The sequence below is a fragment of the Anser brachyrhynchus genome (genome assembly GCF_964034855.1).
Source record: "Anser brachyrhynchus genome assembly, chromosome: 3".
In the NCBI taxonomy this organism is placed as follows: Eukaryota; Metazoa; Chordata; class Aves; order Anseriformes; family Anatidae; genus Anser; species Anser brachyrhynchus.
The window spans coordinates 51,360,086-51,384,270 of record NC_137696.1 but is presented as its reverse complement, the minus strand read 5'-3'; the positions used below and the strand labels follow the sequence as shown (position 1 = coordinate 51,384,270).

General features: G+C 40.1%; 1 long non-coding RNA gene across 1 annotated transcript; it reads left to right on the top strand.

Annotated features, from left to right (window-relative positions):
* Positions 1-555: 555 nt before the first annotated feature.
* LOC308193616 lies at positions 556-22,597 on the top strand. The gene is made up of 2 exons (XR_013949816.1): positions 556-2,994; positions 3,838-22,597. It is a non-coding gene; the product is annotated as an uncharacterized lncRNA (long non-coding RNA).
* The last annotated feature ends 1,588 nt before the right edge of the window (positions 22,598-24,185 follow it).

Genomic DNA, 24,185 nt, shown 5'->3' with positions numbered 1-24,185 from the left:
ACCCATTAAGGAATGACGGGTAATTTTTTTCCATTATTTATTTACTGAGATTCCCACGTATCTCTAGCACAACATCTTCAGTTCTCTAAAGACCTATTTTGCAATGGATTAACCTTTCACATTCTTCCCATAAATTAAAAACAATGGGAGAGATTTAAGTAGATAACCTAATGCAGGTAAAAACAGAATTTCCTGAAGAGGATAGAAATTTTGAAATTTAGTTTTGTCCTTTTTTTCTTCCTGTTTTTAAGGAAAAACACAGTATAGCTCCTTAATCTCAGCTATAATATTTTCCTATCTATAAGGTAAAATGTGGTGAAGATCCAAAAAAGCAATTCACCTTTATAAAATACCTCAGATGATGTTGCTCTCCCTATATTCCTCTCTCACCTACCTGTCTTTCTGCTACAGTTTCTAACATAAAGACTGTTTGGCTGAAAACAATGAAAGTCATAACACAAACTCACAGTTCAAAAAACTGGGCCCATTAATCCTATGTCAACATCATTTAGAACAGAGGAAAGGAAGAATAAATAAGTGCGCTCTCTCTCTCTCTTTTTTTTTTTTTTTTTTTTTAATAAAACAGTTACTCTTGCATGAAAAGATGCCCTTAACTAGAGACTGGGAAGCTGAGTTGGCAATTATGTGAGCACTGGGAGAGCTCAGGTTCCTCCAGTATTATGATATGATGACTGAGCTGGAAGAGAAAAGATGAATGTTGAACCTGATTATTTAAAAAAAAAAAAAAAAAAAAAAAAAACAGCACTAATTGCTAATTTGAATAGTTGCATATTGTATAAATAAGAGAAGAATCTCTGCATGCCAAAACAAAGAGCTCTTAGCTCCCAAAGTGGAGTTTCCTGAAAAATGGACATGACATACTCTTAACTGCCTGTATGCAGCCTCTTGCTGATGTAGAAATGTGTCACCAAAACCTCTAATAATGCTGAAAAGAAGGGCACTCACTTACAGAAACTGGTGTCTCTACCAACATAATACCTTGATTGTAAAGGTATTACCTTGCTGAGCTGCACATACCTGGAAGCCGCAATCCTTGAGTCACAAAAGAGTCTTTATCAACTCTGAAAGATTTGTAAATAGGTGAGTACGGTTTGAAGTCTTTCTTGGCCTACCATCACCACTGCTGTGGTGCAGAATAAAGCTGCTCCTATGAAGATTATATTCCAAACTGAAGAAAGCATCAATTTCTCTTCACTTTTAAACCAAAAACAGGAAGAAGAAAAAAAAAACCTTCAGAATCTATAAGTCAGAAACTGTTTCAGAAGTGTCCTATAACACAGGAAAAGGAGGATCTCTGTTTTCTGATCCAAGCTGCAATAATAAACATTATGTAAATAATTTCTTTATTTTTGATACATTAAATGACAACATCCTGAACTGCTAGTGGAAATCATTTGGGATTTCAAGTGGACCATTTCCACAGACTGCATGAACACTACATAGAAACAAGCATCTCAGAGGCCAGCTGCAGTGTTCCTTCCAACTAGAGCTGAAAGCCAGGATTGCCTTCTCAGACTTAATGCTTTGAACAGATGTGAGAACTGGTCTCAATACAGAACACAGTGTCAAGTCGCCCTTCCCAGGAGAGGGTGAGGGAAGTAGGAATAGAAGGAAAGAAAGAAATGAAATGACATCAGAAAGCAACTAAAAGAAATTCTTATTTTCCCTGTGTTCCGAGACACATGTTCATCTGCTGAAGGACTCCAGTGGGCCACACAAGATGTCAAGTTAGCAAAAGAGGCAAAGTATTCAGAAGCTTATACGTCAAATATATCGGCCTGAATGCACATACACATTGAGCATCTTCTTGTTATCTGGATCCAATGTAAGTAACTATTCAGTCTTGCAAGATAACAAGACAGTGACAGGATATCACAGCTTTACCTAGCTAGGATTCCTCCTCAGAGTGAAGAGTTGTCTTCAATTAGTGTTGAAGAGGACAAAGATGAACGGTGAAATGCCTTTGTGTGGGACACAGGAGCAAGCCCTACTGGAATGCAAATATCAGCTTTTACGATGACAAATTCCAGTCAGTGCAGTCATGAGAATAATCAGAAGACATGTCCTTCTCCGATCTTGTGCACCAAGGGTAACAATTCAGTTCATTATGGCCGTGGCAGAGAGCTTCCCAATGCCTGTGCATGAACGCACACTGACTATACTTTTGCACTATGATCAGAAACACAGCAAGCAGGTTTCCAAAAGTGAAAGAAGAAAGGGGGAGAAGGAAGAACAAAAAAATACGTAAGAGATCCAATGTTTCCCAATAGGAAAATATGAGCTAGGACAAGGATAGCCTTTATATAAGTTCTGAAATGATGCATAAACAAGTGGGAAACAGGGAGTTCAAATGATGAAGATGGATCAGATCACTTGAATTCAGAAAGCTTGCTTTTCAACTCTCTAATTTACTTCTAAATTGTCCTACTTCTTAGTACATTAAGATCAATTGTTTGAACAAAGAATTCTTACTGAGCTTTAAAAGTAAGAGAGAAGAAGAGATACTGTGTAATGTTTCCAATTTACATTAAAGTCTATGCATTATTATCTTCTTATTATCTCCTAAAGATTTTTCCAGGCATTTAATTAACATATGACAAGATACCCAAGTTGGCAAGAAAAAAAGTCACCATTTAGTGCACTATCTATAGCCTCTCAGAAGTTAGTTTCCCTTTGTTTTTCCTTCTAATGCACTACCTAGTGAACATCTATTATGCTATTTTAATAGTGAAGCTCTGTCACAGAAATAAAAGGAATAAAGTTCTCAAGGTACCTACACTCCATTTTCTAATTTGACTCCAGAACAAGTGTCTTTCAAAGTCAGCGAAACATAGGTAAAGTTTAGAAAAAAATTACCCAAGGACTCTGCTACTGCAAAGCAAGCTGGTATCAGCACACTTTTAGGAGTTCTCACTGGGAGCTTAACCCCATAGAAATCCACAGGAAGCATGAACTTTAAATGCATGTAAAGCAGTCTCAGAACATCTCTAGGAAGGTGGTGGAGAATTGCCAGAGACGCAGGGGGGCTAGGAGCTCCCCGCAGGTCCATCAGGGCAGGGCCTGGAAGCCCAACCCGTCCCCCCACCCCACCAGGAGCAGGGCACAGGGGGCACCAGGGCAGCCCCAGCACCAGGCACCTCCCTGGGGACACGGCTCATGGCCAGGCCAGGCAGGGCCAGGCCCAGCAGGACTGTGGGGAGCTGGAGCCCGGCCCTGCTGCGGTCTTGCTGGGGCAGGGGCTGCGGCCCCAGGCTGATGTGGGGTCCTGGGCCTAGGGGGGAGCCAGGGACAGTCAGGGCTGGCAATGCCCTACAGGATATCATTATCCTTGACAACAAATACTGCGGGCCCTGTTCTCAGGAGTCCTCTGTCTTTCCTACACGTTCCCTGAATGCAGATCACTGGCCTCTCCCACTTTCAGCAAGTCCCAATCCTGCCAGAAAAAGCACCCTTGAACAAGTGGCAGGATATTCAACATGCTTCATGGTTATGTTTTATGCATCCCCTTGCTACCAAAATCATGCAGCCATTGGTGCTGCTGATTTGAGGGAGATCTGTGAGTACTGCTTCACTAATATGGCAGAATAAGGCTGCAGCAAGTAGAAAAAAACAAGACTTAAGGATGAAAATATAATGTTTGATACAAATTCCCCCATTGAACATGAGTTTCTGTTTCTTTGTGGACCCATATCTAGTACCTTCCACAGCATAAAATCCCTCTGCTTTGTGTTTTTGCCTTGAGAAAGTGCTTCTTTCAGCATTTGCCAGCCACTCAGCTCAGCAGTCACAGAATCACAGACTGGTTGAAGTGGGAAGGAGTCTCTGGAGATCACCTATGTCCACCCCCCTCACCCAAGCTACAGCAGATTGCTCAGGGCCACATCTAGTTGGGTTTTCAATATCTTCAAGGATGGAGACTCCACAACCTCCCTGGACAACCCGTCCCTGTGTTCAATCACCCTTAAATTTAAGAAGTATTTTACTTACATTTAAACAGTATTTTTTGCGTTTCAGCTTGTGCCCGCTGCCTCTTGTCCTGTTGCTGGGCACCATTGAGAAGAAACTGGCACCACTGACAAGAATCTGGCTCTCTCCTTTACTGCCCTCCATCAGTTATGTATAAACATTGATCAGAGCTCCCTGAGCCTTCTCTTCTGCAGGGTAAGCTGCCTCAGCTCTCTCAGCTTCTCCTCGTATAACAGATGTTCCAGTTCCTTAACCATCTTCGTGGTCCTTTGCTGGCCACACCCATGTATGTCAATGTGTCTCTTGTACAGAGGAGCCCAGAACTGAACCAACACTCCAGGTGATTCTCACCAGCATGGAGCAGAGAATAACCTCCCTCAACCTGCTGGTAAGGCACTCCCCTCATGATGCCCACGATGATGCTGGCCTTCTTTGCCTCAAGGGCACCTTGCTGACTCATGTCCAACTTCTTGTTTAGCAGAAACCCCAGGTCCACGTCAGCAAAGCTGTTTTCCAGCCAGTTAGCTCCCAGCATGTGCTGGTACTTGGGACTATTTCTCCCCAGGCTCAAAACTTTTGCATTTCCCTTTGTTGAACTTCACGAACTTCCTGTCAAGCAATGGGAATTTCAGCCAATGTCTCCAGCTTACCTGAACAGCAGTGCAACCATCTGGTGCACCAACCACTCCTCCTACATTTGTATCATCTGCAAACTTGTTGAGGATGCCCTCCATCCCATCATCCAGATCATTAATGAAGATTTTAAATAGTATTGGCCACAGTGTACCCCAAATGATGGGCCTTCAGCTAGACTTCGTGCCACTGGTCACAACCATTCAAGCCCAGCAATTAAGTCATTCCTCAGTCCATCTCATCATCCACTTATTTAGTACTTCATCAGCTTGTTAATGAGGATATTATAAGATAGTTTCAAAAGCCTTGTTAAAAATCAAGATAAGCATCACCCACTGCTCTCCCTGCAGCCACTGAGCCAGCCATCTCACCACAGAAAGTTATCAGGATGGACAAGCATGATTTCCCATTCACAAATCCATGCTGACTACTCTCAATCACCTTCTTGTCCTTAACACTTGGAAATGGCACGCAGGAAGATATGCTCCTGGAGTGCACTTTCCCATCTCATCTCTTCCTAGAGAGCTGGCTCACTGCTAGGCTGTCGTGGATCTTCTGTGTAGGGCTGTTAACATTTACTACCTCACCCAGTCTTTGCTAGAACTAATAAATGTTCTGATCTCCACCCTTTTCACCTAGAATAAGACAGACAAAACTTTTTCCAGTCACAACAGCCAACCTTGCACTAAATCCAGAAGCAACAAGTACTTTGAACAGCACTCACTAGAGAACAACATGTTCAGTACTCTCTTCTCAGTTGAGAAGGGGAAATCTGAATGTCTCCTACCTTGCCAGGAGACATTTCAGTCTCTTGCTTCTTGAAAAGGCAAGAAGGAAAGAGCAGTCGTGCAAACCTCACCAAGAGGAATAAGGGGACAAATCTTACAAGACTAATGGCAGGTAACAGAAACTTGATACACACAGCCAAACAGTTCTAGACTCAAGTTTAGTGCCATTTCTCCTAGATCCAATTCTACAAGATACCACTTTCCTGTATATGACCGAGCCTACATTTGCCTCAGGAAAGGCACAGACTGCCTACTTCAACATCTAAAATCAGAACAATACTATTCATGGATTTTGCATTTATTGTCACCCTCTAGAAATTTTTGACCTCATATTTCACATATATATACAGTCCTTCACTGACAGTCCATATTAATCCATTTATCCTGAAATGCTTTATAGTATTGGGGACCACTGACTGGGTCATGGTATGATCTAGGAGTCACAAAGAAATCCTTTGACCTGTCTAGCATGCAAGAAACTTCAGAGAAGCCCTGCCCGTGCTGATCCTAGCTATGAGGCTGTAGGCTGGACCCTTAGAAGGGCCAGTATTTTTCATCTTTCAAGTGGTAAGAGCTACATACAACTGTGAAATATTAAAAAAATAAAAATAAATACTACTTTTATAACTGATCTGAGTTTTTATTTTAAATTATGTCATCAAATTATGAAAATTTGTTGAAACCAAAGCCCTCTGCAAGACCCATACCATTCATAAAGCAGGCTTCCTGGACTCAGGTTCAATTCTATTGTTAAAAGCAACATGGAGACATTCCTATCCTCTGTCATCCTTAGAGTACCATCCTCCTAGCAGAGGTAACAATCACACAAGACAGAAAAGATCCTAGACATATCTGCTGGATCTTGCACTGTCCATGTAAGTACATGAGACACTAAGAAACCAGCTAAAGCCCTCTTTCTCAATTTGTCACAAAAACGGGATCTATGTTTGCCTTATAATTGCAGATCAATCCAATATAAGAACCTGGCTTTCCTGCTCAGCAGCGTTTGCAAAGCTCCCTTCTTTGTAGCATTGTGACTTTTTTTTTTTCCAAGCATCTGATACTTGACAGAGCTTAAAGCATTTACCACTGCAATAACTAAGCTGTAAGAGGGAAGGTGTTAAGGATTTTTTTTTTAAGAACCCCTCCCCCCGCCCCCCCAAGAAAAAAAAGACAAACCTGAGACATTCTTCACATCTTCAGAGAAGACACATAAAACTTTTCTTTTTCTGTTCTTGCAGTGGCTCGTAAGTCTTCTTTCTAGTAGCTGTCAGAAAAACATGCACTCTATACTGCTCAAACTAGCAATAAATGAAGACTGTTTGCCTTCTTTTTTCCCCCTCTTCTCAACATCCCTACTGCTTTCTTCATCCTGTATGTTTAAACATTATCCATTTATGTTACTCTACAAACATTTGTTTGCGTATGTGTGCCTCTCTCCATGTACCACAGGATGGCAGCATACGTTAGAAGATAAAGAAAAAAAGCTGAGGAATAAAAAAACAATACATATCACAACTGATTTTTATATATATAATATATATGTATATATGTATATTATTGTTAGTTAAAACAAAAAGACTAGTTTACAATGCATAGACCCAGACACACATCCTCAGGCACATAAAAGTAGTAATGCTTGAATCCATACCATAGCAGGTCAAAGGTGTTCAAAAATTATTGTTAAAGGGAAACAAATTATACGGGATTCTATCACAACAAGTAACTCAGGAATTAACGAGGTGTTTAGTTTGATCCAAAGTAAATAATACTTGGCAAAATTGAGATTGAGAACAAATTTGTATGACATGACAGTAAATCGTAACTGAAGACTGTACCCCTTAAATGTGCTAATGGCAAAAAGGTGTCCAAAAATGAAACCAAAATAAAATGCAAATTTTGAATTTTTCAATATTTTCAATATTTCAATATTTTTCAATAGAGAAATACTCTTCCAGCTTTGGGTACATTAAAAATATACATAAAATAGTTGAAGTAGATGGGTTCGTTTGTTTGAGGGCATTTGCTACTGGCAATGAAAAGACCTTGTTTATTTTAAAAATTAAGTAAGTTGTACATCTGTCTTGCATGGGAATTCACAATTGGTGCCTCAATCTTTTAATTTTTCTTTAAAGCTTTCTGAGTAATGAGGAGGTTAAACAGAAGACAGCAGAAAATAGAATAAAGTACATGAAAAAAAACACCAGACAATCTGATGGCAGCTTTTTCAAATTTTCATGTGAGATGTTGACATCAAAAGATGGGATTTCAAAGTCCATATTCATAATTAAATTAAAAAAAATAGGAAACTATAAAAAAATACAAGCAAGTAGGAATATTTTTAGGATGGAATGGGATATGGTTATATTTTTGCAGAGCAACCTTTAACTGAAAGTTATCGAGTACTTTCACAGGGAGTCGTTCATAAAGCTTCTAGGGATGAATAGCTTTACAGAGGGATGCTTCTACCATGCAAGTTTTTCCTCTCTGTGCCTTCAAGCAGTTTAACAATGTTATGATAAATTTAGATGAAGTATTTATTTTTAATTCATACCACATATGCTTCTTCTCATATTTTTTTCCAATTTCTTCCTACCTCACCACTTTGCTTCTCTGTCCAATGCCAAACTAATCAAGAGACATGCTAGCACAGCTGGTACATCATCAGGATTTTGAAGTTGTGGGCTATGTCAGTTGTTTGCAATGACCTCCTTGGTAAAAAAGACTGACCAACCCCCATCAGCTTTGAAGAAGCCATAGCTGGCACAGCTCTGTTTGCTTTCAGGACTCCAGGTAGTCGAACTTGGGATATTTGCACTGTATTGGCCAGACTTGACTCTCCCTCCTGGCTGCTGTTAAGTGTCCCCACAAGCTGCATGATTAAAGTTGCCCTATTCTGGACATAAAGTCAGTGGGACCAGAATTAGGGTGACCTAATCAGGAAGTTCTGTGAAAAGAAAAGCTGGTAAAGATGACCACATCCTTTTCTCAAGCACAGAACAATTCATGGAGCAGACATCTTGGCTGAAGAAAATATATGTCAACCTATTTTGAACTTCCTAAAACAAGAATATGTCATATATCTGATGTACACGGAAAAAGTGATATCTGGATGTTAAGGGTAGTTCTGTTTCTCTGCTCCATCTGCTTGTGTTACAGCTGTGGCCTTTTTCCCCCCCAAAAAATATGGGATGACCATAATAAATGGCTGTTCTAATTTGCTGCTAACTCCTGGCCATACAGCGAGGCAACTATAAGGGCACAGCTACTAACCAAGCCAGTACAGTATTTCTTCCATTCAGGCCACTGTCATCCCACAGATATGAATAAAGATCTGGAAAATAAATGTTTTCTATAGTCTTCTGCAACCTTCTTGCTGTAAAAATAGATTGCAACCATGCTTATGTCATGTTGTTGCTCAGCAACCTTTTTTTTTTCCCCTTAATCTCCCTGTTCTCTAATATCTTATTGGTCTTCACAGTGATCAGTCTGCAAACTATGACTCACTAGTCAGAAACAGCGCTGCCTGCTAAGCTTGCAGGACATTCTGCCCTCCAATGATTACATAGGCTTAGGGAGATGTACCTTATAGAGTAACCAGAGACAGGACATTGACCTAGGTGGTCAATGAAAAACATGAGGGACAGGGAAAGAAGTTGAAGTTTATTTTTTTATTAAAAAATAAAAATAAATAAAATTAAAAAAATAGATGGAAATACTTTAATACTTTTTCCCTAATACTAATACTTTTTCCCCTTCTGTCAAGGTCAGCAAAGAGGAATCAATGACCTTATCACAGTCTCTCCTTTTCCCTGATGAGCTTTGGAGGAGGATCTCTCTTAGACAGAAGAATAAGGACTGACAAGCAAAACAGCAAGGACTCAGAGCTCTCATAGCACCTGAAAAATTTATTGCTCAAGACAAAATGACAGGAAAGTGAAAACCCATAAGCACAGCTTTTGCACACACAGTCATTTGTGTGAATGGACTCAGCAGATGAGCATCCAACAGAGCAGTGACAGACGATAAAGGGTAAAGCCCAGATCCACAGCACTACCAGAGACAGACTCAAGTGCTTAAACTTAGATATATAGGAGCATTTTATAAGTTATTCAGCCTGGCTTTCAGCTGCTGCCTTAGAGAAGGGTGCGTCCCCCATAAACCCTGCATCACATCCACTATCTCCTTGACAATGTCTCAGATACCACAGAACATCTAAAACATGCATGTCTGTTCTTTGGTCCCTGAATCACTCCTCAAGAGTCTCACTTCTATCCAAATATTTTAATCTTCATTTGTTTTAATTAATGCCAGGAAGAAGCATTCTTCCAACAATTAGTGTTTAACATTACCTCAGATATCTTCATTTAAGCACCTGACAAAGGGGCACCTTGCATCTGTTTTGTTCTTATTTTGCTGTATCATGACTCCACCTTACCATGCAGTTCTGATCAGTATCCAGCAAGGAAAGCTTGTCCTGATCTATTGGTGCTTACTGTTCTCCACAGTAGTTAGAAACCTAAAAAACATCTACTTGAAATCATCTCTGAGTGTTAGGCTAAATAAACAAACAGTCTTGTTCTGGACCAAGATTTTCTACCTTCTTTGTGAAGGTTTAATCCTTTCCAGCGAGCCTTGTGACTAATCTGTTATTTCATCTCTCTACTAACCTCACAACATCTCAGCTGACTTGAGGCCACAGACAAGAGATTACCTGCCAGTGGTTAGGTTAGTCAGAACCTTCCAAACCAGCAGCTGATGGGAATACTGCCAATATCAAGCTTTACAGGCAGAGTTAATAGCGAGGTAGTTACTGAATTACTTTACATTTCCAGATTAAAGATTCCTCAGAAAAACGTACAAAAAATGTCAAAGGAGAAATCCTGATGTCCATTTAAGTTAGCAGTAGCTTAAGCACAAGTAGTGAAATACTGCAATAGTCCACACCATCTTCTCAATATACAGGAATATATCCTTTATATTATGTATATGTCAATATACATCATCTATTTTTGTTGTGCATATATTATGAGTTGATCAAGAATGAAGTCAGTACGTGGAAACTTCAGCACTTACACTGAGTACATAAAACTTAAACAGATGCAAAGTCATGAGCTGCTCTAAATTACTTTCTTCCATATTGTATCAGAAATTAATTTCACCATTTTACAGTGAAATAAATACACAACCTCACTGTAAAATTATAGGTTTTGTTCAACAGCATTGGCAAGGAGTGATAATATTAACAATAATAAGCCTTCTCAAGCAATTAAGGAGCTAAAGATGACAGATTCAATCAGCTATTCTGATCTCTTCAGTTATTCAATGCAATAACAAAGCCATACCTAGATTTGATTTTAGTAAGAAGTAACGCTATTACAGAAAATCTGGATGTATAATGTGACCTTGGACAGAAGAATCACAGGAGCTCCGTTTAAATTAACTGGAAATATAAAGAACCCAAGTCCACACTAGATTTCAACAAGGAAAACAGACAGCTTTGATAAACTCTATTAGTAAAATCAGATGGACTGAGGATGTCTGGGACTTCACTGTAAAGTAGGTCTGGAATTTCTCCAAGTCAGAGGTGCCTAGAGTATAAATACTGAAATTATATTTTCAGTAATTAGGAAGGCTTGTATTAAGGGGCATCATATCTAATGGATGAATGAAGGAAAATAGTAAGAATAAGTGGAGAACCTAGAAAGGAATAGAAGAGAGAATAAAATGTTAAGGAATGCAATCTTCTTAATACCAGAGACTGATAATTTTCACATATCCTTGCCCTGCTTAAAAATCAAGCCACGACATATTTTGCTATGTGTTAAAAGAAAACAAAAATATTTTGCTATATAAATAAGAGAATAAAGAGAAAGAAGGGGCACAATGCAGTTGGCACAGTGTAAAAACTGGTACAGGTATGATCTCAAATCTAAGTGAATGCTTTGTCTGAGTTACCAATAAGAATGATAACAAAGATGTCTATTATAGCAGGATGACTAAAGAGAATGAAGATATGGAATCAAATTTTGCAAGCAAGCCAAAAACTCAATGTACTTACAGATGTGTGAGTAGGTGGCAAAGAAGGAGACAGGTAACCATGCTAGGATTCTGAAAGATCCAAAAGCTAAAACTGACGGTTCAGCTCTACACCTTCCTAATGAAGTTAGGCATAGGAAAATATCAGCTGAAGAACAGAATACATAGGACCTTTATTTCACAAGTGTGGTGGGGAAGAAGGACCAAAGATGATGTGGGATTCTTATTTGCATGCAAAGCTTTCCAACAGATCTCAAAATGAAAAACAAACAAAGATATGGAGCCAAACAGAAAACAGGATAAGGATAGACTAAGGATAGGCCATGCTAGTGTAACTTGACAGAGATTTTTTAAAGTAACTTTCTAGAGAAAAATAAAAAGAAAAACAACAAAACAAAAACAGAAGTGGTACTTCTCATCTGCTTGAGAAGTGTTTGATACAATGCCACATAGGAAATAATTAATTAATGGAAGAACATGTCTACTGGAAGTATTAAAAGGGAGGAGAAATAGCTAGCAACAAGTCATGCTGAAAAGCACTACTGTCTCTAGAAAAGAGGTTGTGTTCCTCACAGGTTGGCCCTAGCATTTTCACGAAAACCTCAGTACAAAGCAGCAGGGAGTCCTTATGTAAACATGGAGAAAACATGAATTTCAGAAGTACCATTAACACCAACAAGACCTCAGACAGCAAAAAGACACCTGAACAAACTGAGAACCCTCCTTTCCATACAACCTCACTAAAGCCACGCAGGTGTGGGACATAACCCCATACAAACAGCAGCAGGTGCTGCGAGGCATAAGCTCTCATTGCTGCCTGTGCGCTTCTCAGCAAGAAGCCTCCCCTGAAGCTTTTTCCCCACAAACGACAAACTTCAGCACTTGCTCCCTACAAATCTGTACCCATTGCGTTGACTGGCCTGGGCCTCTGCGCATGCACAGGTGCTGCCAGTAGGACTGAAGGAAAGATCTGAGCAGGTAACAAAGAAAAATACCGTGGAAAACAAATACTGAAGAAATGCTGAAGGCAGCATGTAGCAAGCACGTCTCCGTTCGTGCTACCACAAAATGAAGGGTTCGTTTTCCAGTTATTTACATGGTTACAAAACAAAGCTACAGTTTACAGCTGGAGACTTTCAGAGTGATTCAAACTATGTAAAAGGATCCAGCAAAATAATTTCAGGAGCTGTCTGATGATTTAAGCCAACTGAAGTGCCATACACTTCATTAAAATTACCTTCACAGGATCTGGAACTATTTTAAGAGGCAGCGGAGTCTTTTAGTTAGTAAAACATTCAGCCTTTTTTTTTTTTTTTCTTTCCCCAAAGGTTTATTTCCACTAAGCATCATGAGTTAAATATATGCCTTTCCCCTGACTGTTTCAGATTAAATAACAAAGCACATTTATTAAGGGGGGAAGAAAAAAAAATAAAGAAAACTTAGGGGGGTGGTATCTGAAGAGGCCTTTTTCCAACTGTCAACGCTCTGAAGCTGAGTAATAATGCAGCCTTGGGGTTGCCATAGGAACACGTTTCATTTCCTAGGTGACAGCGATCCTATGTCGTCACCAGCGAACCGCGCCAACTCTGGAAACGTGGCAAGCTTCCTCCGGGTGCCGGCATCCCGGCACTTGGCCCGGGCGGACCCGGGGGGCTGCCTCCACTCCTACGCCTGCTGCGGCCTGCACGGCGCCAGCCGCCGAACCCACACAGCTCTTGCTGCCCTGGGGAGCACAGCCTGGTTTGGCCAGAGCTCCTAGAAATGTCGATTTGGAGACCCTCAAAAAGAGCAGATCCTCCTTTTCCTTCCCTAGCTTACTCCATTCCCCAGCTGACCTCGTGCGGGCTTGTTTTCATCCTCGATTTGCATGGCCCTTGGTAAGGCCCATCAGCAGGGCTTCTTCAGAAACCTCAAAAAACTTTGGGTCAAGGTACTAAGGGACACATTATTTACATCGATTCCTTCTGAATCACCTGTACTAATAACCAACCTTTAAAAATAACTGTAGGGCTCAAAGATCTGTTACACTAAGATGGCTTTTAAATTGAAGCCTTTGGTTGTGTGACCAAAGACGTCTCTTGCAGCACATTCGGTCCCCTGCACAACCTCGCGGCATGACCAGCAGGATTCATCTGCCTGTGAAAACTAGGGAGGGCAAATAGGGTAGAATAACTTCTCCACAACAGCTCCTCAGTGCTCATACACTAGTCCAAAATAGGCAACTCTGATTTGGTAACAATTATGCTGCTCTGGAAGCACAGTGATTATTTTATTCTGGGATAATTACTCCACTTCCAAAGCGAAATAATTGTTACAGAATAAAATCATTTTTATTTTGGAATATTTCATCCACGTGTGGGAGTTATTCTGGAACAGTTAAATTATACCCTAATAGCTAGAAGTGAACAGTCCTGCCAGTCAATTTTCCTCAAGAAGGCGAATCCGTAACCTGTGGTGCCACTAGCAGGCACAGAACAGAAGATCTTGTTGCAGAACTGGAGACCCCTACTGTTTCATTTCAAGAAGAACCTGCATTGGTTTACAAGGAAAATGGCTCATAATTCCCCTAAATCATCTACACAGAACTCACTGAAGGAAATCACAAGTACATAAGGGATTTCCAAAGAATGCTATGGGTATTAGAGCTGACAGCCATGCCTCAGCACAGGATATGCCATACTACTGATGCTGTTGAATGTCTTCTCCTCTACATTTTTCTGACCATAATTTCTATGGTCAGAAATTGTTGCCAAGATTTATACCAGAATAAATCCTGCCTGCAGAGGTAAACGTTGGTAGCAGTACACTGTACCAGTACTTGACTTCTGCAGGAACTGGGGGCATGCCCTGAACTTTGCATCCATCATCTGTCCTAGATAATTAGCTTAGCTAGCTGTACAATTTAAAACCCTTTACTCAAATACATACATTCGGAATCTCTTTTGACTTTGCCCTGTGTTTTCCAACACAACCTGCTCTTGGAAAAATAAGAATGGAGTTCAGTATTAGCACCATTTTTTCACAGCAAAAATTTTAAATTGGTTAAACTAGCCAAAGAAGTCAGGAGGCTTAAAAGTTTAGGTTCCCACAGCAACAGTAATTCAGCCACACTTAAGATATATAACAAAGCATAAATTAACAGTTATTGAAAATACTGCATATGTGCAATGTGGCCATGTTAACATTGCTATGGGAACATTAACTTTTGAATAGATAAGCACTCTACCAAAATAAAAACCATACAAGAGAAATAATCATTACAGATTTTGCTGGAAAAGACTACAGCCAATTCCTCATCTGCAATCTGTTGATGCCGAGCATAAGGACTCTAAAGACTCAGAAAACCAAGCAGGTGAAAAAAACACATCACTAAAAGCACTGGGTGCCAGGGCCATAACCATGGCTGACACTGACACAGTAGCTTCACTTTGCATTTGAATTTATGATCAAACCGTATGTAAAATTATTCCAGAAATCACAATAGGAAAAAAAAATAGAAGCCCGTGTATAGCTATCACCCTTTCCTCTTTTCCTCTCATATTTTTGATACAACAAATATTTTGGAAGAACAGACTGTAAATTTGCTACTTGCTTTAGTCTTTTTCCAGTATATTTCAATTTAAAAAATAATTTAAAAAAATCAAGCTGTGTTCTAGTATTTATTATTTTGATATCAGCAAGTGAGCTTTGTCTTTCTCGTATTATTTTAAGCAACCCACCAAGTTTTCATTTCAAAAAAAGTTTGATTTGAGATTTTTCATGTTTTTATACAAACCGGGGTACAGCAAGGCCACCAATAAGCGATACTCTCCAGTGGACTGGATGTTTCTTGGGAGTAAAAAAGGAGCATTCTGCTCCTGGTTCTACCATTCCCTCTGATTCTCCATGCTGCATGACCTTGTGCAAACAAAGCTCTCTTCCCTACACTCCAGTTCCTTGATCTGTGAAACAGGAATAAGAACACTCACCTTCTTTTTTATCCACAGGTCTAGAGCTTTAACTAAGTATATTTTCCTCTCCTGTTTAGAAGAACAACAAAACCTTCAAAGTGGTCCTTTCACAATATTTGAACAGAATTCCAGCAGCATCTACAACAATTGTTCTTCAAAGAATTCTGCCAACTTGCCACCTACGGAGAGAGAAACAAACCAAAAATCTCCTCTCTGCCCCTCCACCCTGTTGTTGCTGTCTGGCGTGTATGGTTAGTCCCATCCAAAATCCTGTAGAACAAATTTCCTCCTCAGAGTGACCACAGGATCACCAAATAGTGTGAACATCAAACAGAGCAAGTTCCAGAGTCCTGGAATTGTAAACACTAGATAAATAAGTGTTCTCCGATTTGAGTCACTGTGACAAGTCTTCTCTCTGATATCCTGGCATGCACACTTGGAATTGTACTGACATCAGCAGGATTTCCTTGCTCATAGGAAAAGCAGGACATTGGCACTGAAACAAGCCACACAGTTCAAAGGGATTTTAATCTAAATTATTTGAGGTGACCCTGATTTCTTGCCATTTATAGCATATTCTTTATGAAGATTATGTGGGCATATCACTTATGTGTAAGAACATGTTTTCTGTGTATCAGTAAGATTTTACTCAGGCCATAAACTTGCTTTTCTGTAGAGTGATTTAGGGAAAAAAAAAAAAAAGAAAGAAAGAAAGAAAGGTTACAAGCTAAAATGCCAATACGGAATAATGCTGCCTTTTACAGAGACAGAGATACATGCTTAAAACAGGTACTGACATCCTTTACCACTAAATGGGAGACAGGCAGACAGCAAATTTTGCCTGCTACATGGACAAATGAGTTTCTCAAACTTTACTGTTTTGTCAAATTGGAAGCGTTTATGTTCCTTGATACAAAAAAAAACACTGATGCCATATATTCTTCCTCCAAACTCTCGCAGGCAGAGTACTGTATTTTCTAGAGCAGAAGAAATGAGACTGCTATGAATGGAGTTCGTGAAACAGAAATTTTAGGTGGAAGAATTGTATTTTCAAGCCCTACTTACGAGTTTGCCTGAGAAGGAGAGAAAACATGGGTTTATTTGAAATTCTTGCCATTTCAAGATGTTTGCAAATACCCTTGAATGAATTACAAAATGCTTTGACAACCAGCTGCTTTCTGCATTTAGTCATCCCTCCTAAATGGTAACCTGCACGTTTCAGCCTCCACACCTATGAGAAGTACACTGACACCACTCTTTCGCTGTAGCCAGGACCTGCACTGTCCCTGCTTGCCTTGACCCCAGCCCAGCCTCAAAGTGCTCAGGACACGACTATTTGGACAGCCCCTGTTGCTGCCAGATTCCCTCCTGAGACAGCTCTCTTCTTAACTGCTCCTCCTACATGGGTGATCCCACGTACTCAGAATGTCCTCATGTATTGTTGCATCAGCTGTGATTAAGTCCCGTGTTCGTTCGCTCAGTCCACGGAGTGAGAAAAAAAGCCATCACATCTGATAGTAAAGCTCGTTAATAACTTCAGTTAGTCTGAAGTTACTTAAACTACTCTTCATTCATCAGTAGATCTTAAGTGATTTCTTTCAGGCAGTAATTTTTTGAACAAACACTTTCCCATCTCATACTTAATCCTAACGTATCAGTAACATTCCTAGACTTAAAGTCTCACATTTACAACAGACAAGAATTATTTAGCTTGGTTTTCTCTGACAGCAACACGAGTCACTGACAAAGAAGATCCTTCCATGTATTTCATGTTTGTATGACAACACCCATCAGTTTGTCATGATTTTGTAACTACTGATACCACTTCACCTGTTCCGGTGTGTTTTCAGCCATTACTCCTGCTCTCCTGATCTCCGCTCTCACTCCGTTCTCAGAGACATCTTCTGATCCCAGCACATATAAAGCAATTTTCTCTGCTGTCTGACATACTCTGGGAAGCATGGTGTAATGACACCCTCCTACTAGTCTGCAAGTCCCCTGTTCACTTCAGCATCCAGTGCTGGTATGACTTACATGTGTGTTTTTTTTTTTTTTAAAAAAAAAAAAAAAAAGATTATTTAGTAAACTGCATCCAGATTCCAGTACTAATCCAGCACTGCCCTCTGTCCTACATATAACATTGTGACTTTTGGTGAAAATGACTTCCTACTAGCTCTTGCTACCTCAAATAACCACCTTATAGCATGCAAACATTTTAAATAGACAGCGTCATTTTTTCTCTTGCCCTTAGTTTTCTTTTTCCTTTCAACCCCATCCCTTGTTAAATGCAAGCTAAAAATAGCTCATGACTGTTTCAAGCTATTCTCCCTCTCAATGGCATAACATAGTAAGTACCAGAGCACTGTTAGTGAAACAGATTATACATGCAAACGCAGTGCTCCATTGGTTAGATGCAGATGGGTTTGATTTTTAACCTTGTCTAAAAGCCACATATCCTGTATGCAAACCTTTCTGTTCATTTGTTTTATTGAGTATTCAAATTCACGACACTAAAATGTTAGAAAAAAATGAAGTTGTTTTTGAAATGTCAATAACGTTAAGCTTTGCCAAGATAGTACTAAGTGCACAATGACATGTATCTTAATATACATGAGTTCTAATGAGCATCAGAAAACTAGATAAATCCTTGTCATCTTACACGTAAACTCAGTGCAGGCTTGTTTCCCTTCAGCTCTCATTCCATATTACTTCGTAGTGCTTCTACCATAATAACATATTGCTGTTCTAAAATTCTTCTGAGAAATTAGCAAGGATTACACAAAGTCCAGATAAAGTTTCCATTCTGCATATCATTTAACTGTATGTTTCTTTTATCAGCTGAGATATCTAGCCTACTTTTTATTTTGTTATCAATGCCAAAGATGGCAAATATGGAAGTTATGTTTATTTACCACCTGGTCTAATTCTGTATCAGCCAACAACAAATTCCAAAATACAGTGCACAACTGGAAACAACCCCAGAAGGCTCTTAAAGTGCTCAGAATTTCAGACAACAGAGAGAATCACTGACATATTCAGGATAGTTTCATTAATGTCTGGTATCCAAGTTTCTTCATTCTCAAGCTCCAAAGATGTAAAGGAAAGGGAACACTGGAAATCCTGAACAGTTTTCCACAATCTGGCTGTTACATGATCCAAGTCTCAAATAAAGCTTACAAAATGTACAGGAACAAGTGAATGACAGAATTTTCCTTCATGAATTAAATTATTTTTACGTCATTCAAGATGTTTTCCATCATCTAAAAGTAATGCGATATTTCTTGCTCACTCTGTCCCAAGAATAAAATTTGCTTTCCCATCTTCCCTTACTATTGTGGTTGGTGTTTATAACTGTGAAAGAGTAATTAAATAAAGAGGACATGAATAAATCCACACAACTCAAAAGATGATGTACCATCACCAACCAAAGTCAGTCCCAAAATCCACTACAAACCAAACCACGGCACTTTGGCAGCAGCATACCACTAAATTTATTAAAATCTATTTCTGCTTTAAAAAGAACTACACTAACTACCATATCTCAGACAGCTAGGCCTGCAGACCTGTATCTGTTACATGTTTACTTGATGAGAAAAGGACCAGAAAGAAACTTCAAATATGACCTTTCTCTCTGCATTATTAAATTTTATCCCATTTCTACTGTTATTGAAGCCCTCAAGATAGTTCATTTATCTCTGTGTGATAGCCTAACCCTCCTCTGTATTACAGTGCTTCTCAACTTGTTACCATCATCCAATTTCATCATTACTCACGATTTTTGTGCCTGAGGTCAATATCAAAAATTACATGCAGGAGACCCAAGACCAGTCCTCAAGGAATCCCACTAGTAGATCCCCAGCAAGGACTGATGCTTCCTTCATAACCGCCTGCTGCCCTCACAACTTTATTGAGATCCTGGTGCATCATCTAATACCTGTTTCTTCCCATTTCCTTCTGACTAACCAAAAGTTCTGTATGTGGCACTGTACTGAAACTTCTACTTTACCGTCTTTGGAGATGGCAGAAATGTTTTCCTCTCCTTTCAGTGAGGTTAGATATCCACCTAGCCACAGAGCAATAGACCAAGACCAAGTTGCTAGTTCCCCCAGTAAAAGCACTGCCTTCCTGGCGGAGGGCTCACATGCAGGAGGACGACCACGTACAAATGTTCCCTTCACCGAAGGGCTCACACACACATCACTCTGCACAGCCACAGGGGGTGACTGCTGTGAGCTGGGTGGGCAGATGGGGGGAAGCATCCCCAAGCACAGCACCCAGCAAAACTCCATTCACTAGTTATAGCTGCCACCTCACCTGACCCATCTTCCCCTCTTTTTGGGAACACTAGTGCATGGCACAGCAGCCCTCACTACACAAGAGCTGCAATGTGTGATCATTTCCCTGCTTCCCGCCAAACAAACAAACAAAAAACATAACCTAAATCTTCAAAGCGGCAACAACGCAAGTCTTGCCCCTGCTCAGCGTGAGATGACATCAGCTCCAGGGAAGGTTTAGTTAACAAACAGGATAAAGCCAGCCACCAGTAAAGCAAAACCATCTAACCAACAAACAGCTGGTCCTGCCCAAGCTGTCAGTAAACAGGGGGTTGCTTTCAGCTCTTGTAGGCACAAGGCAGGATCAAGCCCCCAGACAGCAGCATCAAAACAGTGAGACAGTTGTTTTTAATTATATACCCATTCTAATCCTCTTTATTGAAAACATTTTGAGGATTAGAATATATGACATTGACCTAGCCATGAACTACAACAAGAGTAGATTACTCACTACAGTTATATTTTCACTGCCAATATCATTTTCAGAATCCTTTTATGTTATGAAATGTTTGGGAGTTTTCACCAAGCCAAAAGAGAATTTTCCACATCCATCCCATATAAACGATCGCTTATAACAGGGATAAGCAGTCTTACCTTGCATAACTTTCCATAGAATAAACAAATGTCTCAAAACATCAGTTTTGCAAAATGTTTTTGTTACAAATCAAAACCAGAAGACTACCGGCCAAGCACACAGAATACGAAGACAAACCTACCCACCTTACAGAGATCTTTCCATATGTTTGTTTAACACTTGGAGTGTGAAGGCATCCCTCTTCCGATTACGCTGAAGAACAGCCACAGACTCCAAGCAAGCAAGCAGCGTTGCTCAAAAAGTTATTCTACATCTGTCCAGTAGAGGGCAATGACATACACACAGAGAAAAGTTGCATTTGAAATGCACGTTTGGAAAACCAAAAACAAATAAAAGCTTTGTAACTATAAGTATATATGTTTTTAATTGTTTTCTTTAAAATATTTATCTTTGTGGATACATAGATCCCCGTCCCCAACTTTAATTAATGCCTCAGAGGACTTCAAATTTTAAAATTATATATTAAAAATCTTCGTTTTTGCAAAACTAACCATACAGCAATAGAATGTATCTTTATTTTTACATTTGACTGCAGGATGAATGCCAGAAGAGTTTTCATCCGTTAGGCAACACAAGTTCTGGTTGAAAAAAAAAAGCCTTAGCTTTTTGTTTAAGCTTGGTCCAGAAGGATACTGTTAAAGCACTTTCTGTCTGCTGCACACCCACCTACTGCAAAGAATGCTCACAGCCATTAAATAAGATATCATGTTTACATGGAAAGCTGCTGCAGCAATCCAACTGTTTCTTTTTACAGTTTTCATAGATCTGCGCTTATTTTCTCAATAACGCTTAGAAATAATGCAAAATGTCTTCAGAGGTCTGCAGCACATCCTCCTGAGTTGCATGCACAAGGTGGTCGGGGTGTAACCCTTGATGAAGTCCTGAGCCACCCCTGACAGCCGCTCACTGAATCCTAATGAGGCATGACCATAAGCAGTGCCCAGCAGCCCTATTTCTCCCAGGACAGAAGTTGGAGACAAAAGACATGGCAGAAAACATGATGGACACAATATAAGGACTCTTCACACAAGCCCCCACAAGTGGCTGCTCATAGCCGGTTGTGACTTGTTTCAAATGCTGTCGGTTGTGGTTATCCTAGCTCCTGAAACTGTCTGCTGCAGAGCTTGGCATGACCTCAAGTCAGCTTCCTAGGATTCCTACCTCCCAGTTGCAGAAATGGGGAAAAAAACACTTGAGAAAAACATACCCCACTAGCAAGCATGAAAACGAGAAGTTGCTCACAAGTAATGACATGTTTTCTAATTTTCCTACTTTATTTTTCCTCTTTTTTTTTTTTTAAATCTGGGCAATGAATGGCTCATGTCAACACGTGTCAACAGCTTAGCAGTTTTGTCCAGGGTATCCAACTCAGTTGGCTAGTTGCAGTAGTTGCTAGGACAGCTGGTCAGGACTCACAACTTGCTTCAAAGAAACCCTGCAATGTGCTCCCTCCTTGACAAGAGGAGCAAACCTCCCAAAGCCTGAGTGCACTGGCTGCCGCCAGAGTTCCCAGGCAGCTGGCAAGGAGCCTCAAACTCCTGATATCAAGATGTTGATCTCATGGTCTACCAGTTCCCAAGCAGCTGCCCCAGCTGGAAGTGCGAGGGAGTCCCCAGCCTGGAGAAACAGCCCTGGGACAGCTGCCCAGTCTGCAGAGCATGGAGGCCCTGGAGTCTGCAGTGCAGACAGCAAGCCAGCAAGAAACATGGGTTTCAGTGAAAGCGTGTCAAAACTGAAGCACTTCTGGGACAGCCTTACATTTTACACCGTTTGTATGCGCCTGTGCAAAAAAGGCATTTTAGAAGATACACAACTTGCTTTAATTCACACCTCACGGAGTTACTGTTGCAGATTATATGGCGACCCCTCCTGATCTGGATACATTCAACTCACTCTTTTCCACAAAGACACCTCAAAGTTGTTTTGTTTTTAACAAAAACAGATGCTGGAAGAACTTGATCATAGTTTCAAAGAAGCACAGATGTGGCTATCTACATATGCCAAACTCAACTGATTTAAATTCTTGGGTACAGTCACATACAAAGCACCCATGAAATTAACTAGAAGGAAAGACAGGAAAATTATCTTACTATTAAGAAATGATTTCATTTAAAATAAAAGGGAAAACCCCTAATATACATAACATTACTGTTAAATTCAAACTCATTGAAAGATTTACTTTATATATACGCAGAAAAAAAAAAAAGACCATTTTTTCATACATTAGATGTTGACTCAATCTATTTTAGGAGAACTTTTTTTTTTTTTTTTTACACTACTGTACTCTCTCTCTCTGGCACTGTTACCATAAGAAGTATTAAAGTCTTCACATGATACACATCTTAAACTGAGTTAGCTACTAGAATGCTGATTAAGTATCATCAATAACTTGAAGGATCAAGAATTTCAGAATCTTGAATGAGGGATATACCCCATTTTAATAGAACAGTGCAACTTTCACTATTGCAGGCTTACATTATCAGGAAAGCAAAGTAACTAGATATATCTAGAAAGGCTATATCTAAAACCTGCAACTGATCATCCAATTTCAATCAATTCGTATTTGCCAACAAACAGAGTTTCTGTATGCTTGGGATTCTGGAAGCTTGACTGAAGGAAATCCCTTCAAATTAGGCACTTGAGCACTTCTCACCTGTACTGCAAAAGCACCTGTGCCTCTCACTCATGGGCTCAAATCTCTTTTTGTGAGATACTGTGAAAACACCAAACAACAGATGAAGGTCCTACACTTCAGAGAGCTTTTGGCAAACTATTAGGACAGAAAACAAAACAGCAAACAAAGTATGTCCTCTGTGATACACAGGACCCCTGCCAGATGGCACCAATTAGCATGAGGTGCAACAGCTAGGCTAAGTACATCACAGGGTGGAATTAAGGTACAGCTTGCTGCGAATGAGTCAACATGCAGAACATGTGTAGTAGGAATTTCAAAACATACAGGTTAGCCAGACAAGAATGCACAGGACAAAGCTCAAATGCATGATCAGGGCAGGTGTTATTAACAGTCTGCAGCCAACAACCTCGTACTGCACAAGAGGTCCTGTATCAGGTACGTAGAGAGTCACATGCAGCCTTGCCAGGCAGTTCCAGTACTGTTACTCAGAGGTAAAAAAGCTAAAGCCACCAGCTAGGAAAGCTATTTTATGTTTTGTTTCTGAATGGGAATTTTTTTGAATGGTGAAAAATAATTCTGCTATACTGCCAGAAGCGAGGAGTCTCTATGTGATACTGTATACTGTCCATGGGTCCAGCAAGAACATTTCCCTAGGCAAAAGCCCAGTGAACCATCTGTTCTTCAGGCAAAGATATTTCTGCTATAATTAACACACCTCAGAATAAGCTTTCCATATATTCTAGTGAAGTCATTTCTTTTCCAAATGGGCAGCAACATACTAACTCTCATAAAGCTGACTCCAACTAAATCTCATTTGCAAGGTCATTTCCCATCCAACCCAGATGAGTACTGACCCCCATCTCAAGGTGAGACCTGGGCATATATTCCCTCTTGCCCCAACCTTGGCTTCCCTAGGAAAAGAATACGGGAATGCAGGCATATATGGAGCTGCAGCAGGATACATCTTCAGTCTGGGCAACCAGAAGGCCCACACCACACCTGATCCATGTCCTAGATGCAAACATGTTGGCACTGTTTTAAAGATGATGAAAATACAGCTTTGCTACAGCATAAACGTGCTAACAGGCAGCTATGCTAACAAGTGAGCAGGTATATGGCTACAGTTTTGCAGAATGGAGATTTGTAGCTGGCTTGCCTACAGCCTCAGGAAGCTCAGTCAAGTGGTATTAACCACACAGCTTTGGGGAAGCCAAGAAATCCTTG